Consider the following 21,195-nt stretch of genomic DNA (forward strand, 5'->3'; position numbering starts at 1 on the left):
ATCTAGTGATAATTTTATTGGAATATTAATCAGAGTAAAGATTTTAATTTATTCAAATTATGCTATAAAATTGCAAATAAGCATTTGCCTAACTCATTTATAGTCAGATTTATATTCATACTTTACAGACACCCATCTAAGCAACTCGTTTCAAACTTTTACAATTAAAACCCTCAACTTTAATCCCTTCCATACACTTTAATTCCATAATTGTAAATCTGTCTTATTTTCCACACCCTTGGACAGGAGTTTAATCAAATTGTCGCTTATGTTCAGCGTTTTCCTGACATCTAGTACACCCTTCAGCCATTTGCCTTATGATATGACTTATTCGCCACATACTCCCCGAATTTTATCTCTCATTCATTCAACTATTCCTCATTCTGACTATCAGGCAGCGCGCAGAAATACCAAAAGTCATGAGCATTAAAGCCGGCAAACATAAAACTGACGCAGTGCCATCCGGTGAGGGGGTGAGTGCGAGTCCTTTTTGCCACATTAAAAATGTAAACTTAATTTTAAAGCCAAGGCGGAGAGAGCGGGCAAAGATTGCGTGTGGAATGGCGGGAATTTGTAGCTAAAGTTGGGAATTGGTATGGAAAGGAAAAAAAATAAAGAAGAGCGGAGGTTTGGAGGTCTGGAGGTCTGGCCTGGGATCTCATACAACTATAATGCCGAATCCCGACGGTTCTTTCTCTGAGAAAACATTTCGCATAAAATGCCAAATGCTTTTGGTCCTGCCGGCATGTGTGTGTGGGAGGGTGGGCTCGTAAAGCAAACGATTGTAGCCAAAGCTACAAACTGACAACAATGTAGACCGTCGTGGATTTTTATGCCCGGCAAACTGTAAAAAAGGCCCGGGCCCAACCCCGCCGATCCTTTCATACCCAGGCAGCCAGCTTTTGCAGTCTCCAGTCTTGCCAAACAAATTGCATATGAGCGTTTTGCATTTTCAATTTAAATTTTTCGCGCTCACTTCGTCCGGCATTCAAAATAGAAGCAAAAGCAAACCGAAACCCAGCGAAAATTGAAATTCACGCCATCTCGGCAAATAATTTCTTGAATAACTAAAAAAAAAAATAAAACCCCCACCGAAGGGCAACGAACTTTCCGGCTGGCCGGGGAGAAGGTAAAATAAAGCTAATGCGGAAAATGCATTGGGCTAGGCCAAGATACTTCTGGAGGTTAGTTCAAGGACTGGCCAGACATCGTCGGTAGCCTTCGGCATCGGGACTAGACTTTAGTAATTCTTTACATTCGCTTTGCTTCCTTTTCTTAGCTCGAGACTCGAGTCGGGCATAATGAGTTTCAGGTCCTTGGGCTCCAGTGCATACATCACGCATACGCCATGTAAGACAAGTCTGACAAAATGGACTTGAAGGTTTGTGTTCTTAATTTTTTAGGGGAATTGTTATAAATGGATCTCCTTTTTAAATATTAAAAAATAACATTGTTTCTAGGGTCTATTTTTAAATCTGTTCCCCATTTTGTTGCAAACTTATAGCCTAGAGTCTAGGTCCTAGACGGCGTCTAAGAAACACCTCAAAAGCAAACACAGACACCGCCAGAAGTGGCGGTTTTGGGCGAAGGAGATACGATGGCATAGGCTTTTGCATTTAATCTTATGAATCTTTGAACATACTTTAGCACTTTGACACTTTTGCCCATCGCCGAAGGCAGCGACAGTGTCGGGCCTTGGCAAACAGTTTTCGGCCGGCTTTTTAGACTTTGTTACCAGGAATAAAGTGCCATTAGTGTGTGGGTGTGCCAGGGGGGGGGATTTCTCGGAGGATACATGGGCTCCCATCTACGTGGGTATCTTAGATTAATGGCAGTTGGTTGGGAAAATTCAGCTTTTAGGTGTTGTGCGAATATGGGAGAGACGTGCCTGAGTGGCCAGTTTTATGTTCTGATTCGAAGGAAAATAGTTTTTTGTGTCCTTCACGTTTCAATAAAGACATCAAAAAATAATTAGGAACATTAAATTATGTTACGTTGAAATAAGCCACTAAACTTAAAACTTAAAGCCCACAGTATGTGATATTTAATTCATTTAAATGGCTACAGATATGTGCTATTGATTCATTTCGAATTCATTGACCAAACACTCTCGAAAATGGCCACATTTCAAATTAAAGAAAAATATCCGTAAACACGTTGGAGGAATTTTAGGGGATTTGTGGGCTTGTGTGTTGCAGGCAGAATGTTGCTTTTTATTTTGTGGTGTGGCGTTGCAACTAAATGGAAAATGAAAAATTTATAGAAATTCAAATGCAATGCCGGGCCCCAAAAGTAAAGCTGGCTTAAAGACCCGGCCCGAGCCAGCTGAGGGGAAACCGAGAGCTATCAATGGCAGCAGTTGCTACAAAATGCCAAATTTGCATATAAAGTAAAATTGAAAATGCCACTGGGAGTGGGCAAAAGGCGGAAAAGCAGTGGAAAACCAAAAAATAGAAGAAGATACCACTCGAAAGCCGACAAATGCATTTCTTGACTTGGCCTGCATTGCCATTTTCCACTCGGCGATTGCTTAAACCTTTTCGGTTTCCCCTTACTTATTTTTTTTTGTTTGTGTGTTGGCTTTGGGGTGTTCCTTAAAAATATTTACATTGATTTGCCTGGCTTTGAATGCCAGCCAGTATTCCGGCCGCCTTCCTCTTACCACTGCGTTGAAATATAAATTGCTGGCACTTTGTATTTGATAGGCAGAGTTGCGGAAATGCGCGTCACGTATATTGGTGGAGGTGGGTTGGGACTAGGAGGGAGTATGGAGGCTAGAGGATGGTTCAGGATGAGCCTGAATCAAAAACCAACAGAGGCCACAAATCACAAGCCACACTTCGGTTTAAGCCTCTTTCCTAAACTTAGAGATGGAAGCGTGAGTTTTAAAGTTCATAGCAAATATGTACATATATTAAAAGGTATTTTATATATTCTTAGATATTTCTATTTAATAATAAACTAGAAATATAATCATAAATGGAATACCAAAATGGCTGTAAAGCCTAGAGTGAATTGGCCACCTCACGCACCCATCCCTATCCATTTCTCACGTGCAATTCCGTGAACTATTTTCGTGTACTTTCCTTTTTTTTTTTGGGGTGGACCCGCTTTACGTTTTGCTTACGTTTGGTTACTGTGGGCCAGGTAAACGCCGCCGGGGAGCGCATCCTCTCGGCCACGGCCTAACTGATACAAATTTGCTACACGTACAGCTGCGGGGGGTGGTGGGGACGGGTGTGGGAGTGTACGGCCGGAGAAAGATACGGCCGTCGTGGAGTACGTGTGTTCGTTAGGCTAAAATCCGCGCGGACTAAGCACCCGGACCCCGCGTCCTTGCCGCCAAACAATGTCCTGCGCATTGTTGCCAGGCTAAAAACTAATTCGAAATTCATGGGCTCGATTTGCATTTTTGATTACTTGGAATACACTACACTACACTTTACGCATAGCTAAACTATGGAATCCTAGTTGCTTTCATTGTCTTGGAGGAAAACTAGGATACACACACACACTCTCGCCAGGATAAAGGTGTGATGTTTATATTTACGAAAGGAAAACTCTATGTTCGTTCGTACGGCTTTGGGGGCTCGGGGAGATTGGTGTGGGAATTTTTCGTTAGTTTTAAAAAACACATAAATATTAAAATAAAAATAAAATTATAATGTATGCGTTATGGTTTAATTGGTTGCAGTAAAACGTGTCTCCCATCCTCCGGTGGCCCCACCTCTCTCTCTCTCTCTCTGTTAGCCTCTTGCCCGTGTTAGCTGCATTTTTGTGGCTTTAATTAAAAGACCAGGTAGGCAGCGCCAGGCAGGTGCGAGAGGAGTGATGGAGTGTAGGCTGAATGTAAAAACTAGGGGAATCTGGGGAATGTGTCTGCCATAAAGCAGAAACAGTATAACAAGCTTAACTAGCTGGGGGAAGAGCTTTTTTCTTAGTTTAATGGCTGGCGGAAATTAACGTTGATTACATTTTTGTGTAATTTTTCCACAAGGAATTTTAAATTTAATTTTAAAAAGAGATACCTATATTGCGCTATATAAATATGAACTAGTATGAATGTCGGCTGAACTTAAAAAACCTCACAAAATAAAATAATTTTTTTAACAACCTTAAACAAATTCCAACATCCTATGGAATTTCCATCCTATTATTACCAAATCTAAAACATTTTTTCCCCAAATATGTATATATGCAGAAAATTAAGCAATTTCCTGCCGGACTCGGATAATCCTGGTCCAATTTTCACAGATTTCCAACCCCAATTTGGGAATCCCCACTAATTAAGAGGTCCGTAATGCCACCCTGCCCCAATCCAACTAATGGCAACAACACATTTGTTGGCGCTTTCCTCGTACCTTCATTAGGACACTTTACCTGACTGTCACCGGCAAAGGCAGGAGCAGGAGCAGCAATTCCATTGCATAACAACATGAAAATGTGCTAATTTGTTTAGTCAGCGCCACTTTCCAACTGCACTAATGCTGACAAATAACTATAATAATAGCTGGAGCAGTAACACAGCCGTTTCGAGTGTTGCGACAAAACTTTCAAATATGCCAAGCCTGCCAGTGACTCTAGAAATTATTCTGTTTCAGCTTCTATGTATATCTGGTTTTGGGCCAGAGCTCGGCCTCGGAGTGGGGGCTCCCATTGTCATTGCCTTTGATGGTGTTGATTGTCTACGTGTTTGCGTGTCACCCGGGCATTACGGCCAGAATGTCAGACAACCACGAATGGCTTGCTGTTCCCTCGCCTGCCACTGGAATGACTTAATTAGTCAAAAATTTTGGCAATGTCTTGCACCTGAGCGGGAGTGTCGCAAGCTAAAAATAGGATTGTAAGGATACAATTTAATATTTAAGGAAAACAAGGTCAACAAATATTGAGCTTTTAAATAAATTGTATACCTTTTATTTCTATTTCCACATGTATTCTATACTTAAATTCTATTTTTATAATTTCCATTAAATGAACCGAAACGAATGCGTCTAAAAGTGTCATCGCATCGCCGGCCACAATAAATTACATTAGCTACATTAGCTTTGTCCCTGTTGATTTTTGATTATGTCCTAGGCCGGTGTGTGTACGTTTTTACTAGGATTCGAATGTGTGTACCTCCATCTACGTGCACACGTGCCTGCCAACTGTTTGGCCATGTCTCCTAATCAATGACCCTTATCACCCTGTCGCTGGTGGCTTTAATTAAAGTTCAAACTGTCAGACAGCAGCGCCAGCGCCAGAATCGAACGGACGTAAATTGAATTTTAATGTACGTATACGTAATATTCGCCAGCTCTTCCGAGTTCTTCTCGCCTTTAATGCAATCAATAGACGACGAGAACAGCTCAACTTAGCCCACATTGCTCAGAACAGTAAGCTCCGAAGCAGCCACTTGACAAGCTGCGGCAGCATAAAGGGGCCCAAATAGCAGAAGGAGTGAAATGGAGAAAAAAGGACATGGAATAAGAAGAGAGAAGAGCGATAGGAGACGTCCTCAATTTTTGTCTTCTGGTTTTGTTGTATTCTGTGGCCTACTTTTCGGGGAGCGAGCAATCAAAGCGGTATTGGCGCATATTAGAAAATGAAATTTCCCACCAGAGAAAGGCAGGCGGAGAAAGTAAAGAGTGAGAATTGGTAATTGGGCTAGGGTATTCAAGAGGCCCAAACTAGTTCTCCACAGGGTATTTAGGGAGAATTGCAAATGAGGGAAATGGCCATAAAGCAAAAAGTTTATTTTCAATTTTTAAACTTCAATAATAGTTACTCTATTCACTAGCCACTTCAATCTTTGGCAAGTTTTTATTCAGTTTGCAGTATCGCTTTTACTATTGTCATCCAGTTGATATTTTATATCCACTTGTTTCGATTTCTAACATGGTCTGCACTTTCGAACTGGCGCGTGTTTATTTGAAATTTTTGGTATTTATTGGCACTTGATGTTTTGTGGCCTGTAACCGAGTGTCACGTCTCGTTCCCTTTTCATTTTTGTCCTGTCAGAGCTTTTGCTGACTTTTATCTTGGCAATTTATTTACTTTTTATGCAAATCAAATTACACCAGACCAAAAATTCATAAAAAAAAGTTGTTTCATATTTGCTCCCGGACTACTCTTTTCTTTTTCTGTGCATAAACACGTTTATGTATAGTTTTTACTATTCATAAGTCTAGGTTTTAAATTAATAGATTGCATTTTTGTGACAGCCACAAATTGAGGGCGATAGATAACAATTGCTGTCAGTTGCCAAGGATGTGTAGTCGAACAAAGCCCTGATGGAAATTGATGGCAAACAAATAAATACATGTTCATGTTTTAAATTTCAATCAGTTAAAGCAAATTTGTTCGATAAAAATCAGAGAGAGATTGCGGCTCTCCAACGATTAAAGTCATTCACATTTGTTTGACTTTTGCCATTTGTCTAAGAGGAACAAATAAATATTGTGATAAAGTCTTTTGCTTTCTCATATATTATTTTAGCCAAAAACTTTCAAATTAGCTGTTCAACAAGAGTCAAGCAATAAAAATAAGTCGAGACTCGAAAGCAATTTCTGTGGCCAAGAAAACTCGTTCCTCAACCAACTTTGTCTGCCATTTTTGAGGAAGTATTGCAGTCATAAGGAACATTTTTAAGCGCTGTAGAAATATTTTCTCATTTCGCATTTGTTGTGGCTCCGGAAAACATTTTCCATTTTTTGTATTTCTATTTTTTTTCTTTTGGTTCTCCGCATGAATATGCATATGCAGAGTGAAACTAAATGGCGTGTAACAAGCTCGGAGCAAGGAAAACAATAAACTTCTGCTTGAGGTTTTCCTCGACATTTGAAGATGCTGGAAGAGCGGTGGGTCGAGCGGAGGGAGAATTCGAAAACATATTAAAGACTGGCGCCAAGACCTGATCGAATTGATGGTTGGCTTTTGGGACATTGGCCAAAACCGATGCCATACCAGAAAACGCTGCGAAACTTATAAACTTTGACAACAAAAGTCGGAATGGGCACGGATCTGAGAATAAAATGAAAGAGAAAAGCCAGAAAATGAAATGGCATGTGAGCGGAAAATGTGGGGATAGGACTCGGAGGTCCTTGCATTTTTCCAGTCTAAGCAAACAGAGCGCAACGGACACGTAAAAAGCCGGAGAAGTTACATCTCTCCAGAGCGGGCGGCGATGAGGTGGGAGGAGCGTGCCAGAAGTATAACCCAGGCCAAAAACAAACAACAGCACTCCTGGGCCTGCCAATGGCACAGTTCAATTCCATTTTAGATCAACAACAAAAATAAAACAGAGCAAATCCGAATAGAAAATCGAAATTTGCTGGAAAAGGTTGTCATCGATTTAGTCACGACAAAGTTTTATAGATTCTATTACAAATTGAACTGAGAATTTGATGATTGAGAGGTTGTTTTATGAAATTTTAGTCAAGACTTATAAGACCTAATAAGCAAACAGACAACAGCGGTTCTGAAAAGTATCGGGTAACATAAATTAGCCCTTCGGCTGGCAATTGTACACGAATACCCTAAACAGTAAAAAAGCCAAGCATAATATTAAGTTTGCCAATGGCCATTGGCCAAGTCAAGTTGCACCCAAAAACTTTGTATAATTGGCAACAGAAACTTGACACGAAACAACTTGACAGAAGGACCTAAAATTTGTGGACCCTTGTCCACCCGCTCCTTTCTCTGGAAATTTAATGCATCCGTCCAGTGAACGAAGTCTGAATGAAATACGCTTCTAATTAGTGGCGACCCTGTGCCCATTTCAACAATTTCCTCGTCTTTTTTTTTATTCTTGCACTCCGCACACAAAGGCCAACAGAACGAACGAGAAATTTAATTATTTATGAAAACATGAAAAGCAGCCTGAACATTTTTCATTAGAACCGAGAGTTGTTCTCCGCCCGCACGAAGAACACCTCACGGAACGGACAAAAAAAAAGTACAATATAATTGCAAAACGTCCAAGTCCATAGCTAAACCCAAACAGAAACCAACTTTGACCGAGTCAGGCCTGACCGCTATTGTGGCCTTGAAGCGGCTGCTGGGTCTGGGGGTGAAAGGGGCCAGCTAACTCATATGTAATTTGGTTTTAGCCACTGAGTTCCGAGTTCCATTTTCAGCATGCGAGGCGCAAAGAGCAAACATCAGTACATATATTATATGGCCGCGATATATTAGGCCCATACACGCGAAAGGGCCAAGAGCAAAGGGCCAAACAACGAACCAAATTGGGCCAAGGAAGAGTTCACTCAAAAAGGGGGAAAGGATAACAGGAACCGTTAAAACAGGCCCAGTCCCAGACCCAGTCCCAGGCCCAGGCCGTGGCCAAAAGTCAAAGTGAAAGTATCACGGAAGTCCCGAATAAAATGTCGGTCACATTATGGTAATTTATATTTGATATGTTGGCCAGAAAATGGAATCCGTTTCCGCATTTGGCTAACGGTGTGCTACATATGTCTGGTACTTAAATTTGATTGATGTTAGAATGGGAATTTGTGTCTATTATGGCATTTCGGCATGACACGAATCTGGGTTACTGTCGAATTGGCTTTAAAAATACCAATTTTCTTGATGAAATTTAATCTTCATAAAACTTTCAGTGATTTTTACACTTTTATCGATGAAATGCGAAAGAAAGTTCAACACTTAAATACCATTTATTTCGGTTTTCAGGAAAAAATCAACTCGAAATGTAATCCCGACTTTACAACTCGAAACAATTGATGGAAAAAGTGTGTGTTGATTTTGCAATTTACATTACAATATCATGTTATATGTTGTGTTCTCAAACAAGTTGAAGCTAAAATGGCAATAAAACAAGCTTTTTAAAAAGTTTCTTTGTTTTCTGTTTTTTTTTTGGCCTTTTTTTCGCTGGCTCGAGTATGTGTGTGTATCCTTTTTCATCATGTGTGGCTATCCTTGCCCTGTTCTCATGTATCTATGCATGCAAAATGCCCATTTTGGTTGTTGGCTAAATGGTTTTTTTTTTATTTCTGTATTTTTGTTTGCTCTGGTTCGCTTTTATTTTTGTAGAGGCCCACGTTTAGCCTTCAACTCTGGCCGCTGCTTGTTATTGATTTTTTTTTCGCTCGAATCCTAGTAGTTTCGGTACAAGGTTTTTTAATATTTAAACGCCGGACGGTCGCCGTCCTTTTCCGCTGCCCTGGCCCTGCCTGTGTCTCTGTTGGGCAAACACAATTCGGAAATGACCCAAAAATGCTTAAATCTCAATAAAAGGGCATTTTGACATGAACTGTCAGTCAGTCAGTCGGTGAGGCGAAGGGTTTTTCTGGGTCGACGTGTCGGGTCGTTGGGCTGAGTTGGATCAGATGGAATCGGATGAAATGGAATAGGATAGGATGGCCTGGCTGGCATCGTATGGGGGGGTATAGTCTGTTGTTTTTAGTCGTCAACATTTTCTATGCCAAGTACCGTTCAAGCACACACATAGTATAACACACCAACTCACACAGTCAGTCAGTCTGTTGTTCGCTTGGCAAAGTGAAATTGTGTTAAAAATCGCATTCCTTTCCGTATTTCTGTGCAGCGGAAATTGAAAATAGCGTCGCGTTGTGTGCCACTCTCGTCCTTATTGTTGTTGTTGTTGTTGCTGGTGCTGCCGTTGTGCAAAATGCTCATATGGCATGAAAATTTAATTGGAGTAAAATGCTGCTGCACAACTCTCAAAAACTAGTTAGAAAAGGCAAAACGAAAGGAGAACGCGCAGAAAAAAGTGGCAACAACAACACGAGAAATCACTAGAAAAACTAGCACATAAATCAGCGAGAGTTTCCTTTTTTTCCACCGCCACCTTTCACCCCTTGATGCCAACTTTCTACTTTTTCTTTTTTTTTACCCAGTTTTGAGATTGAAATGTGCATATGGCATTAGCTTTAAATATGGAAGAAGCTTATATAAATAACATGAATCTTGTGTGTGCGGCAGAGCGGTAACAAAAATGTTTATTAGTCATATTAATAGACTGGGTTGAGTCTGAAAATGGAATCTGTAAGGGTTTTAGTTAAATAAATTATGGTCCATTATAAGAAGTGTACCATGATTGAAAATAAAACGGTGATGGATATGATCTTTTCCAAGAAAATCGATGTCATATTGTCTTCAAAAAAGTAAATGATAACTAAATATTTATATGAATTAAATCAATCTAAAAAATATTCTATTTAAAAAGCCTATTTTAATAAATTAATAAACTATATGACTTATTTATTCCATACATTCAAAAAGCGATTACTAGGACAATAAATTTAAACAAATTTGAGGGAAATAAAATTGATTCGAATACTCCAACCATCTTAATGGACTTCATTGCTAATATTTCCTTACGATTCTGGCCAACTTTCTCCGCCCTTCCCGCCAGAACTCAAGAAAGGCGGCAACAAATTTATGATGACCAGCAAAAGGGGGCTTGGACCATGCATAAAATGTTACGATATCCCAGCTGAAGCCAAAATAAACACTTAATTTATGCCAGAGGAGTGTGCAGTGGTGTGGCCTGCGGGGTGCATTGCTGATAAATCAAAGCCCGCAAAAAGTCTTTGACACTGCTCTCGGCCATGGTCGAGTGGTTGTTGGGAAACTACCTCCATGGCCACGCCCACAGTTCGGTCACTTGTATGACTGCGAATGCACTTAGGAAAAAAAATTTAAATGCTGAACCTTTTCAGCCTTATAGGTTAGTTAAACTAAAATTATTATATATACCATTAAATTCATTGATTTAACCATTTTATTAATTTTAATTTCGATTTAAGTTACTGGGTTGTTTTTTAGGTGAATGTGTTACAAAAAATACGTAACTTGCACACAATTTCTGCTGACATCAGCTGTTTTGTCTAGAGCTTACGGCTTAGATTTCAGCTCTGACCTCGTTCTCCATCACAGCCCACAAGCCAAAGTAACAAGCAAGGAGGAAAAAAAACGCCCAAAAACAAAAACCAAGACCGAATAAACCAAAAAGAAGAAAAAACACCAGAAGACAACACAAGAATATGTTGTCCGATGGGCAAATATTTGTCGTAATGCGTAAAGCAAACAGAGTGCCGGAGATGATGGGAATATATTTGGGAAAAGTCTCCAAGAGCCGGGCCATAATGCATAACTCATACGCCGTGTGGGCGGGGGGGCAGTCACAATCAGCCCCATGTGAGCTGATGTCGGCCCCTGCTCCGGAAACTTGTGCCATGACAATGTTAAAAAGTACGAGTGTAGATAAAGCATAATGGGGCATCATCAAGAATATTTAAAGCGAAATTAACTTGAATTACATTGTGGGTTGAGCGAGAAATCAAGCCAGCTTTTTGATATCAAATATCAGAAATGTTTAAGGAATTTTAACATAATCTTGACATGAAGTTCGTAGAATAAATTATAGAAAAAGGATATTTTATCTCTTATGAAAATGTGTAGCAGAAAAGTCATCCAACTTTAGGTCTGATTACTTTTAAGCTCAAAAGGAGATGCACAAAAATTAACTTAATGTTCTTCCAACCAGTTTGCTCATTCAATTCCATTATGGCAGCTAGACATTCAAAAACAAAGTACAAAAGCCACATTCTCATTACTCAAGCGCTCCAGAGCAGAAATCTGTGTCCTGACCTGTCGCAAAATCCTCATCAGAGGCCTACCTGTAATGCAGTCAGAGGACACGAATAATAGACAAAAGCCAAAAACTATGTCAGCCGCCCCACAAAAATAACCAATACAAAAATAATCCAACAGTTGATACTCGGTTCGTTGTCCTACAAACAAGAAAAGGATGCCCCCAACGACGTGGGGCTGCCTTGTCAGACTTGTCTTTCCAGCCGGCTTAAGGATTGCTCTCCAGCTATATTTATATACTTGTATGTATATATAACCAACTTTCCGTATATTTCTATATATAATATGTGTAGCAGTGTGTGTCTAAAACCAGGAGATAAACCTGCGGTTCACACACGCACACCGCACACCAAAAAAGAATGCCTTCCTCGGTTGGAATACCTTCTTTATCCACAAAATATTCCCCCTCTTTTCAAGTCACGAAATCCTTTGGAAATATTCGATTTTTTTTTCCAGCAAAAATAACTGCTGACTTGGCACTTTGCTTACTTTAATTTCGCTTTCCTGATGAGCCGATGATGATTTTAAACTGCCTGCAGAAAATGCTTCGTTTGTTTTTATTTTTATTGTTTGTTGTTTCACTTTTTGTGTCGTGTTGGGATCCTTATGTTTTTGTGGGCGACATGTTTGCGGTCAAAAGCGTCGGCGACCTTGACTGTCAGCTGCAAACATTTCACTGCTGCGGCCTCCGAGAAGAGGCGTCGCTTCTGAAAACTCACTGGACCAGCAGCATTTTGCAAATTTTCGTTATTTGAATGGTTTTTATTTTTTTGTTTTCACCTCGGAACAATCAATAAAAGAACAATCTCCGCACTCCGCACACGTTGCGTATACGTAACGCCAATCTGCTGATTTGGCACAAATTACGAAACTTTCCTTTTTGGCCGAAAAACACAGCTGCACTCACGCACCACACTCGAACACCTGATACTCTGACATCTTGGTGTGAAATTGACAGCAGGATATATTTTGTTGGATTCTTTTTTTATTTTTGAATATTTATTTATTTACTTTGGATTTCTTTTATTGCTTTTCCCGTAGCGATTTTCGATTTTTCAGCGACTCTCGTGCGACTCGTGCTCTGAGGCTTCTGCACATAACGCGTCCTTGTTCCAACTACTGACGTTCGAACGTAATGACTTGGCCACAGACTCGGAATCCTGGCCAGGCCAGAAGCTTGAGCTTTCACTCCGTAGCGAGAGCGTGAGAGAGTGTGTGTGTTTTGCTTCTCATCAGGCTTCCATTCAGCACCATTTTTGGCGCCGGCGCACGAGGGACTCTCTCTCAGGCCCACTGGCCCAGGTTCTTTTTTTCCCTGCACGTGTTCTCCTTTTTCCGACTCTCGTTTTGGCCTCTTCACGTTTTTGTTTTGTTTTCGTCATTCGTCGTTAGGCAAGGTTAACAAAAACAAAGCTCTCGCTGCTATCTGCCGTCCGTGTGTGGCTGCGAGTGTTTGCGAGTCTGGGCGCCAACATTCCAAAACATCTGACTGCTGTCAGAAAGTGTTGCATGTGTCAGGACTCGGCTGGACATGCGCATTTTTCGTCCGATTTGCAGTTGGCGCTGGACAATGTGGGTTAAATCCTTTTTTTTTTTTAATCTTTTATTACCTGTCGAATAAAAGTTGATATTTTAAGACAGTAAGAATTATAGGAGACATTTAAAAGTAAATACTAAGTACAGAAATTCATGATAAAATACAGAAATTCATGATATATAACGACAATTTAAAGAATAAAGAATAAATATTTTTGAAACTTTTGAAACTATTTTTTAAAGATTATTTGATATTTTTGGTTGGTTATTTATTTATTTAGTTTCTTTTTACTTAAATGAAATACTATCAACAACTTTTCCTAGGGGAGAATCTAGAATATAGCTATAACATCGAAGGTTTTAAGCTAGATAGAATTTGGGAATTTAGAATGCTCTTCTCTTGATATAAATAGTTTAATTAATTGGTATAAATTAGTAATATTCAAAAATTTTAAGTAAATAATTATTGCTGTTTAATTGAGAGACAATCATTATTTAATATTAGTGCCCTTATCTGTTTCATATAATGAGAACCTTTTTTAAATATTTGAAAAATATATATTTCTTTGTTTCATCGTCTACAATAGGAAGGAGGTTCTTCTATAAAGATGAATTCATCCTTTAGATTCGAGTAAACTTAATCCAATTATACTGTTTGGTATGCAAACCCCTATTTCATTATAATATAATCCTAATAACTTATTTAAATTAAAACTATTTAAATATATTTCAATTAATATAAACAATTTAAATGAAGGTTACTATTCAAAATCGTAAGATTATTCCAAATAAGCCTAACATTCCGTTTTACAAAATCCTATTTAATATTAAATGGCCAACACCCACTTTACGGCCAGGTGACATCTGCCTTCTGCCAAGGCCAAACCAAAAACTAACCGCAAACACCAATTACGCGTATGCTCCTCTGCCGCAAAAAAAGGAAGGATGCCACGAATCCGTTTGGCTGGCGAAATTATGACCGGGGACCGCAAAGTAAAATGGGACAGGTCCAGGACCTGGAGCCGCACCTGATCCCACAGTTAACCCGGACTGCAGCTAGTTAGTTAGTTTCGGGAAGGGTGAAAATGCAAGGGCAAAAATTGCGAAGGCACCTGCAAGCCTGCATACATATTTTGGGAAAAGTTGCGACACTTTGGCCGGGACCCGTGGAGCGACGACGGCGGTGGCTTTTTATTTTTAGCCGGCGCGTGAAAATCCGAGAGGTGACACTTGTCCAAATTATCTTGCTGGATAAACAAGCGCACTTAACGTGTTATCAGAGGCAAACGATGCCAGCCAGCTAGCGAGCCAGGCAGCCAACAGGATGAGGACATACTCGTCCTCACACTCACACTTTCGGCGGGCGAGAACATAACCAGCATTGTAATCAAAAGCAGGCGAAAGCTGGAGGAGCGAACAAAACAGACATGCAGTTGACTCCAAAAGAGTCGTAGCCTGGCAGGACACGAGGACACTACGAGGACGAGATGGCGCATAAGGTGGTAGAGATGGAGGCCTGCCTGCCATGCAATGGACGCTTCAGAGTTGAGAGTGTGACCGAGGATGTCAGAAAAGCATTGCTACACTAAAAAGAATATAAATCAAGGTTTATATTTTATATTATAGGAAATAAAATATATTTTATAGGTCAAGTTTTTATATAAACATAAATATTAAAAATGCTATAAATTTTTGTCTATCTGATGGAAAAATGCTAGTTTAGAACCTATTAAGTAAAATGAAATAATCAAATAAATTATTTAAATATTAAATAATTGTTAAAGTGCATACAAGTGTGAGTGCAGGACCCTGTTTGTGTGCGTTCACAGAGGCGACAGCTGCTGCATAACCCATAGAACTTTCGCACTCCCCGCCATACCCCATACGCCCCCAAGCACTCAAGGCGAGCTGAAAATGTTTAACACGAAAAGGAGTTATCACGCTGACAGCCTAGCCGAAAACCCGGGGGCCAGACGTCACAGGACTCGGAGGGGAACAAGGAGTCCAAAGTCCGTTGTCCGGGGAAGTCGACGTGCCTCGCTGCAAAATTATGACAAAGTTCTGCGGGAGAAAAATGCCGCAGAAGGCGTGGAAAAAAATTAAATGCTGTGAAATGAAACCCGGAAATATATTTTTTTATTTAAGCTGAGGACTTTAAAATGGTTTAGATTCTAAAAATAAAATAATGCTCCTAAAAAGTGTCCCAAAATAGATGGTAATAGTCTTTCCAGCTCTAATAGGCTTTATTAAAGAGCTTTCAATTCTATATTTTTTGTTTGCCTATTAACCAAAACCAAGGGCCTTAAAATTAAAGAGCTTTGTCAGGGAAAAATGCGAAAAAAATTGAGGAAACCAAACCGCAGCCGGGGCGACAGCCCGCAGACAGAAACGAGGCAGCTAGGCAAATCGACTGCGGGAAGTCGGGAAAACATCCTAGACAAAACATCGCGCCTACATCGACGGGGAGCCGTCAGGTCTTGTCACTCAGGATCCTTTTTTCTCAGCCGGCCTGCAAGTGAGAGATGAATGCGCGGTCGAAGATTTGAAGTGGTCGCAGTTGTTGCGAACAGGAAAATTAAGTTCCTGAAATTGCAAAATTTTCGACCCTACCCTCGACCAGTTGGACTGGATTTTGTTGGTTAGCCACCGCAACGGCTATTTTAGCCACCTCGGAATTGACTTTAAAATGTGGCCACAAAGACGTTAAGCCGTGCGGTAACACAGATTATGAGAAAGTCGGCGCGGCTAATTACACATGGCTTTCGTAACCCTTTGCACTGAGAAAATATTAACCAAAGCTTCTTAAATATATTATATGATAAGATTTATGATGATATAATAAATATTTATAATGATTTGTGAAAAAAGTATATACTGCTAGTTCGACATAAATATATTTTGTTAAACTTTTATCCTTGTGTAGCCTTGTTGTTTTAGGCTTGGCTAAAAACAAAAACATCGTCATAAAAGGCAACTTAACCCGTTAAGGCGTTAAAGAGCCTGGCCGAGTGGTTAAAAGCTACGACTGCCGTGATGATAATGATTATGACGATGATGACGACGGCGACTGGTTAACTTTGCCTGACTGGCTTGGCTGCTGGCTTGGTTTACTGGTTGGTTGCCTCAGTTTTTGCATCCGTCCAAGTTGCGCCCAGGAAGGGGTAACATAGTGGTTGAAAGGAAAGTCAAAGACTTTTTGAGTGGACTGCAGTACTCTGCAGAGGTTAAACACTAACCTGCTGATGCCAAGCACAGCGGCACAACGGCTAGGAATTTGGAGAGGTCTTTGAGGATTTTTTTGAGCAACAAGAGGACGAAGCTAAAATGCTCTACATTGTGTGAAGAATTAAATTTATTTGAATTCAACATAAAACTTTACTAAACTCATGCCAAAATAAAATTTGTATAATATTTGAAAAAAAAAACCTAATATGACAATTGAATTCAAAATGCCAAAATTGAAAGTTATCACCAGAGAAAACTCATTTTGAACTAGAATTTCTATTTTCGTATTTCATCAAAAGTTATATCCATTGTATGGCAGTGAATACACCTACGATGAGCTCACATCCCGCAAAACCATCAAAGTGGGGCTCTGTTTATGCAAATATGTTGGGTCTGAGGTTTTTCTTTGGCTGTTGCCGGTGGAGTTGCTGTTCCTGCACATTTGTAACTGTGTTAGGCGTTTGCCTGAAAAGCAGGAGCAGGCACAACACCTGAAAACAGGTGAAAATGAAGACATTTTTTGATGTGTGAGTCTGTGTGCTAGTGTGTACTTGTTGTTAAAGTTAAAGTTTGTTTGCCAGGAATTTTTGCGAGAGTTTGTTTACATTTTGCTGTCCATTGCTTTGGCCAGGAACTTTTTGTTTTTGTCCAGCATCTAACGTGTATTTTCATTTTTTTGTGGACCATCTACCACACTTTAAGAACATGAGCAAACAGCAAATGTGGTCTCAGTCTTCAAATATGAAAACATGATCACTTTATGAACACGAAATGTGTTTTGCCGTATGCTTTTTATGTACTATTTTTTGTATTTTTGGCTGATATATCTTGTGCTGGTTGCGGCTTCTGTCGACAGTCACATGTGGCATCAACAACCAAGCCGTGACGTTGACGAATAACTTTCAACACTTTTTTGTGAATTCCACAGAGTTGTGTTGCCTCTTTTACGTGGCATGGCCAAGACAGAGAAAAAAACAGAGCCAATGCAATAAGTTTATATTATGATGAAGATGTGGTATTTATGACAAGGACGTTGATTTATGGGAACTATGCAAATACGACACAAGATATAAAATAAATAGGGAAAATGAATGGAAGCGCCTAGCCATAAAACTACATATATTTAAGCCCAGCCTTATTCTTAAAGCAACTCTTTAAGTCTTGATTACTGGCAACAAATTGATGGCGTATCCATTTAGAATCAACTACTCGACCTCTCATTTTTCTTTCCCCCCCCCGTTTCAATCCCCTCTCCATCTCTCTGTATGACCACTTTTCTTTGCCTTTCCAACCCAGATGGCTGGTTTGGCCCAAAAGCACAAAGAGTCTAGGGGCTGGGTGCATAAAACTAAACCAAAACTACACTCAGCTCAACCTCAAAACTAGCTAACCAACAAACCTTATTAAAATGCGAGCTGCCCCCTTAACCCATTACTCCCTGACTCCGATTCTGAACCAGGCACCCCGCATCCGCCCAAGCTCTTCTTGCCCAGCACCACGCACGTAAGGAAGCGTATAATTTAATTAAATTATCTGGGGCAGCTGCTGATGCTGGCGCTACTGCTACTGAGGCTACTGGTGCTGCTGCCACTGCTTCCACTGCTGCTTCTGTTGCAAGTAGCAACGAAAAATGTGCATCAAAGTGCACTTAAATCATCAGCGAGGCACGGCGACATACAGAGAGATAGAGGGCCAGAACGAGAGGGTCTATGAGAATTGGACAGAGACAGAGGGTCGCAGATAGAGATGGCCGCCCCAAAATGGCGTTGGCTAAGTGCCGTGGCAGGGAGTTAGGATGAAAGTATACACGGAGAGAAAAACTATAGTATTTCATTGTACTTTTAGTTTGTTGAGTTCAAATCTAAATCTATTACAATTCTGGGTTGATCCTTTGTTATTCTAAAGGACATTTCTAAATTAATTAAAGTTAATATATTTATTATAAATATTTGTTTCAGTGTAAAAAGATAAGTGGGCTGGTGTGGGAAGTCAGGCAGCCAAGCAACTTTGTACTTTGACTTGTATTAGTGACCGGAAATGCAGCTTTCAACAAGGAACAGGATCAGCTCAGGAGCCGCCTCAATGACTTGCCAAAGGCCAGGGCGGGGCAAGGGTGGAAGAGTGGAAGGAGGAGGCGTGCCATAGTGGGAAAGTAAACGAATGGCCGGCGGAGCGGGAAGTTGAACGGAACCGTTGACAAATGCTTTATGTATATACAGACTTCTTTGAATATTTTTATTTGCAGCTTGCACAATTTTATGAGCAAAGCGTTTGCATTTGAATGGCAAATAGATTTATGAAGCAAGTAGAGGTCGACTGTCGACTGGGAACTGGGGGCATGGCACAGACAACTGAGAAAGAGAAATGTCTTGAAAAAAGCGCAAAAAGATCTTAAATAGAATAGGAAATCTTTAACAAGTTTCCAAAAAAATATTCAACACTAAAAAAAGTAAATACAAAGAATATCAATAATAAAGCTCAAATTTTTAAAACTTATTTATTGTAAAACTTATTTAGTTGTACACAACTGTCAAATATTTAAAATATAACTGTCATATGCTACTTAGAATATTTGGAAGATCCACAAATTTTATCCACAAAATTATTTCTCTATCTTAGAACTTTGAGAAGCTTTATTCTAAATCAAAATCTGTAATCAAAAATGTTGACCCATTTTGAAGGCTAATGTTCCTCTTCTTCATTTTACGATATATTTCGAAAGATTGATGTCCGATAAGATAAAAAACTTTCTATTTTGGAAAAATAAATGTATACATACATACAATGCCAAAAACATTGTTTTAAATTTCTAATTTTCCTAATCAAAAATATGTGTATTACTCGTCAGATTCATAAATTTTTTACCTTTTCGATTTTAAAACTTCGAGTAGGATCTTTTTTAATTAAAACCTGGAAACAAAAAATTGGCCTTCACCATACCCAGATTAAAGGGTCGATAATTTTTCAATTACAAAACTAATTTCCAATTTTGTCGCTTTCGTGATTGAAAAATGTGCCTAGCTCGTCTAAAATTATATTTACCTGATACTACATTTGACTTTCGCGAAACTACGTAGTACTTAAAGTTCGTATTTCAAGCCAGATGCAATTGTAAGCCAGGGTAAGCTAATGCCATAAAGTGGAATCTTCGGGGACGTGTTCCATCATTATCAACCCCCAGCAGGACTCATTCAGCAATACCTTGACATCGTTTTCCGCAGAATTTTCTTTTAAATTATGCACGACAGTCTCCTTCATTGTTTCCATGCTCTGCGACTTGCTTTCCATATTTTTTTAGTGTCAAGTCTCAGGGGGGAGGAAATTGCGGGGCTGGAGACAGTCAACCTAATGCATCGGCGTTTGTGTCGAGCGTTTTACTTTTTGCGAGCTCAGCTGACATGCAAAATGAGTTAATGGCATTGGCGGCTATGGGAAAGTGAAAGCAAAAAGCTTCCACCCGGCCGGGATGGCTGGGGAATAAGTTGTATCTCAGGCGATTTGCATTTGATGAATGAATTTCAGCTGCATTAGGAGCGAGAGACAAATGGCTCTAATCGACACTCGTTTAAGGCCCCAAATTAAGTCTGTAAAGTTTGGGTTATTTAATTTTCCCAGAGATTATCCGCAAATATATATTCGAAAAATTTAACGAGGAATTTGTGGAGCGTTTCCTTGTGCAAATATTTGAAATTAAATCCGTTCAACACCCGATAAGGTCCGGCTACCAATTTTGGCCTCTGGTAACCATCCCGCTGCGAAACATTGTTATGCCAGCAATCATGAAAACTTAATTAGAAGCTTATTTGGTGTTTTACAAAAACGTCACAATTTGCATACCGCATTTCATTTGCTGCCTCGCATCGGGCGATAAACGGACCGCAAAACATTCCTGGCTGGCATGGCTGGCAGGCCCACTGTAAAATACTAAAATTAAATGGCCTAAAATTAACATAAACAATGAAACGATAAGCACGAAATTGGCCTACACCCAACACTAACGCACTAGCCTGCAAAGTGTGAGACGACTCCCACAATCAGGCGAATAGAAAATTGAACAACTAATTTGGTTGAACGGGTTTCGGCAATTTGCACAGAGGCGGATTTTGTGCAACTTAAAACTTTATGCTAATTGAAAATTTATAAACGGATTGTTATGAATCGAATAGCCAAGTGAGTCTCTGCCAAGTCAGTGGGAAAGTTGAGCCCAAGACTGGAATGAAAGTAATTATTCAGGTACATTAATTGATGTTTGATGTTGATTCGGCATGTCAGTTCATTGAGGTAAACGGATTTGAATGGAGTTTAATTTTTGTTCATACATGAGAATAGGAAATTCTATAAGGTAATATTAAGGGAGTATCTTAAACCCTATTCCATATTAAAGACATTTTTAACTTGTGCCTCTCGCACAAATCCTCACCATCTATGAAATCGCTAAACCCGTCATAATGTCTATGTAAATAAGTTGTTAATTAATTCTGAAACGTTTTCAGTGCCTGGAATGGAGCGCGTCCTCCATAGTTCTGGATCCTTACGACACAGCTTGCCTGGTGGTTTGCTGATGTGTTTTTGGGGCTTGCTTGTTAAATTTAATAAACTTATGGGAACTTAATTAAAATGAAATTAATTCAGATTCCGCGGAGCAACTTAAAGATACCCGCAATGTGCACACACTTGTACACTCGTACATGGGGGCGTATGCGTAATTTCGCCAAGAATTGCAGAGCTCATTGCGCATACGCCGCATTGTCTGCTGTAAGAGGGCTTTGCATTAATTCTGATTCTCATCTGGTTTTATTTCATTCCATTTTTTGG

General features: G+C 39.8%; 1 protein-coding gene and 1 long non-coding RNA gene across 8 annotated transcripts in view; one reads left to right on the top strand and one right to left on the bottom strand.

Annotated features, from left to right (window-relative positions):
- LOC108132724 (uncharacterized) overlaps window positions 1–16,578 on the bottom strand; it is a 63,095-nt gene extending 46,517 nt beyond the window's left edge. Inside the window, exons 1-2 of the mRNA XM_017252245.3 lie at window positions 16,392–16,578; window positions 12,109–13,229 (exon numbers count right to left, since the gene is read on the bottom strand). The gene's annotated coding sequence lies outside the window, so the exon portion shown is untranslated. The remainder of the gene's footprint in view (window positions 1–12,108; window positions 13,230–16,391) is intronic.
- Window positions 1–21,195, top strand: part of LOC138926246 (uncharacterized) — a 73,505-nt gene that overhangs the window by 34,070 nt on the left and 18,240 nt on the right. Inside the window, exon 4 of one of the 7 annotated variants that reach the window (XR_011442692.1) lies at window positions 14,013–14,846. The exons of 2 other annotated variants lie outside the window; for them this stretch is intronic. This is a non-coding gene — a long non-coding RNA (uncharacterized lncRNA). Of the gene's footprint in view, window positions 1–4,601; window positions 4,748–8,673; window positions 8,689–10,245; window positions 10,261–14,012; window positions 14,847–21,195 lie in introns of those variants that run through there. 4 more of the 7 variants (XR_011442685.1, XR_011442688.1, XR_011442689.1 and 1 more) reach the window with 4 other exon arrangements.

The sequence above is a fragment of the Drosophila bipectinata genome, chromosome 3L (genome assembly GCF_030179905.1).
Source record: "Drosophila bipectinata strain 14024-0381.07 chromosome 3L, DbipHiC1v2, whole genome shotgun sequence".
NCBI lineage: Eukaryota > Metazoa > Arthropoda > Insecta > Diptera > Drosophilidae > Drosophila > Drosophila bipectinata.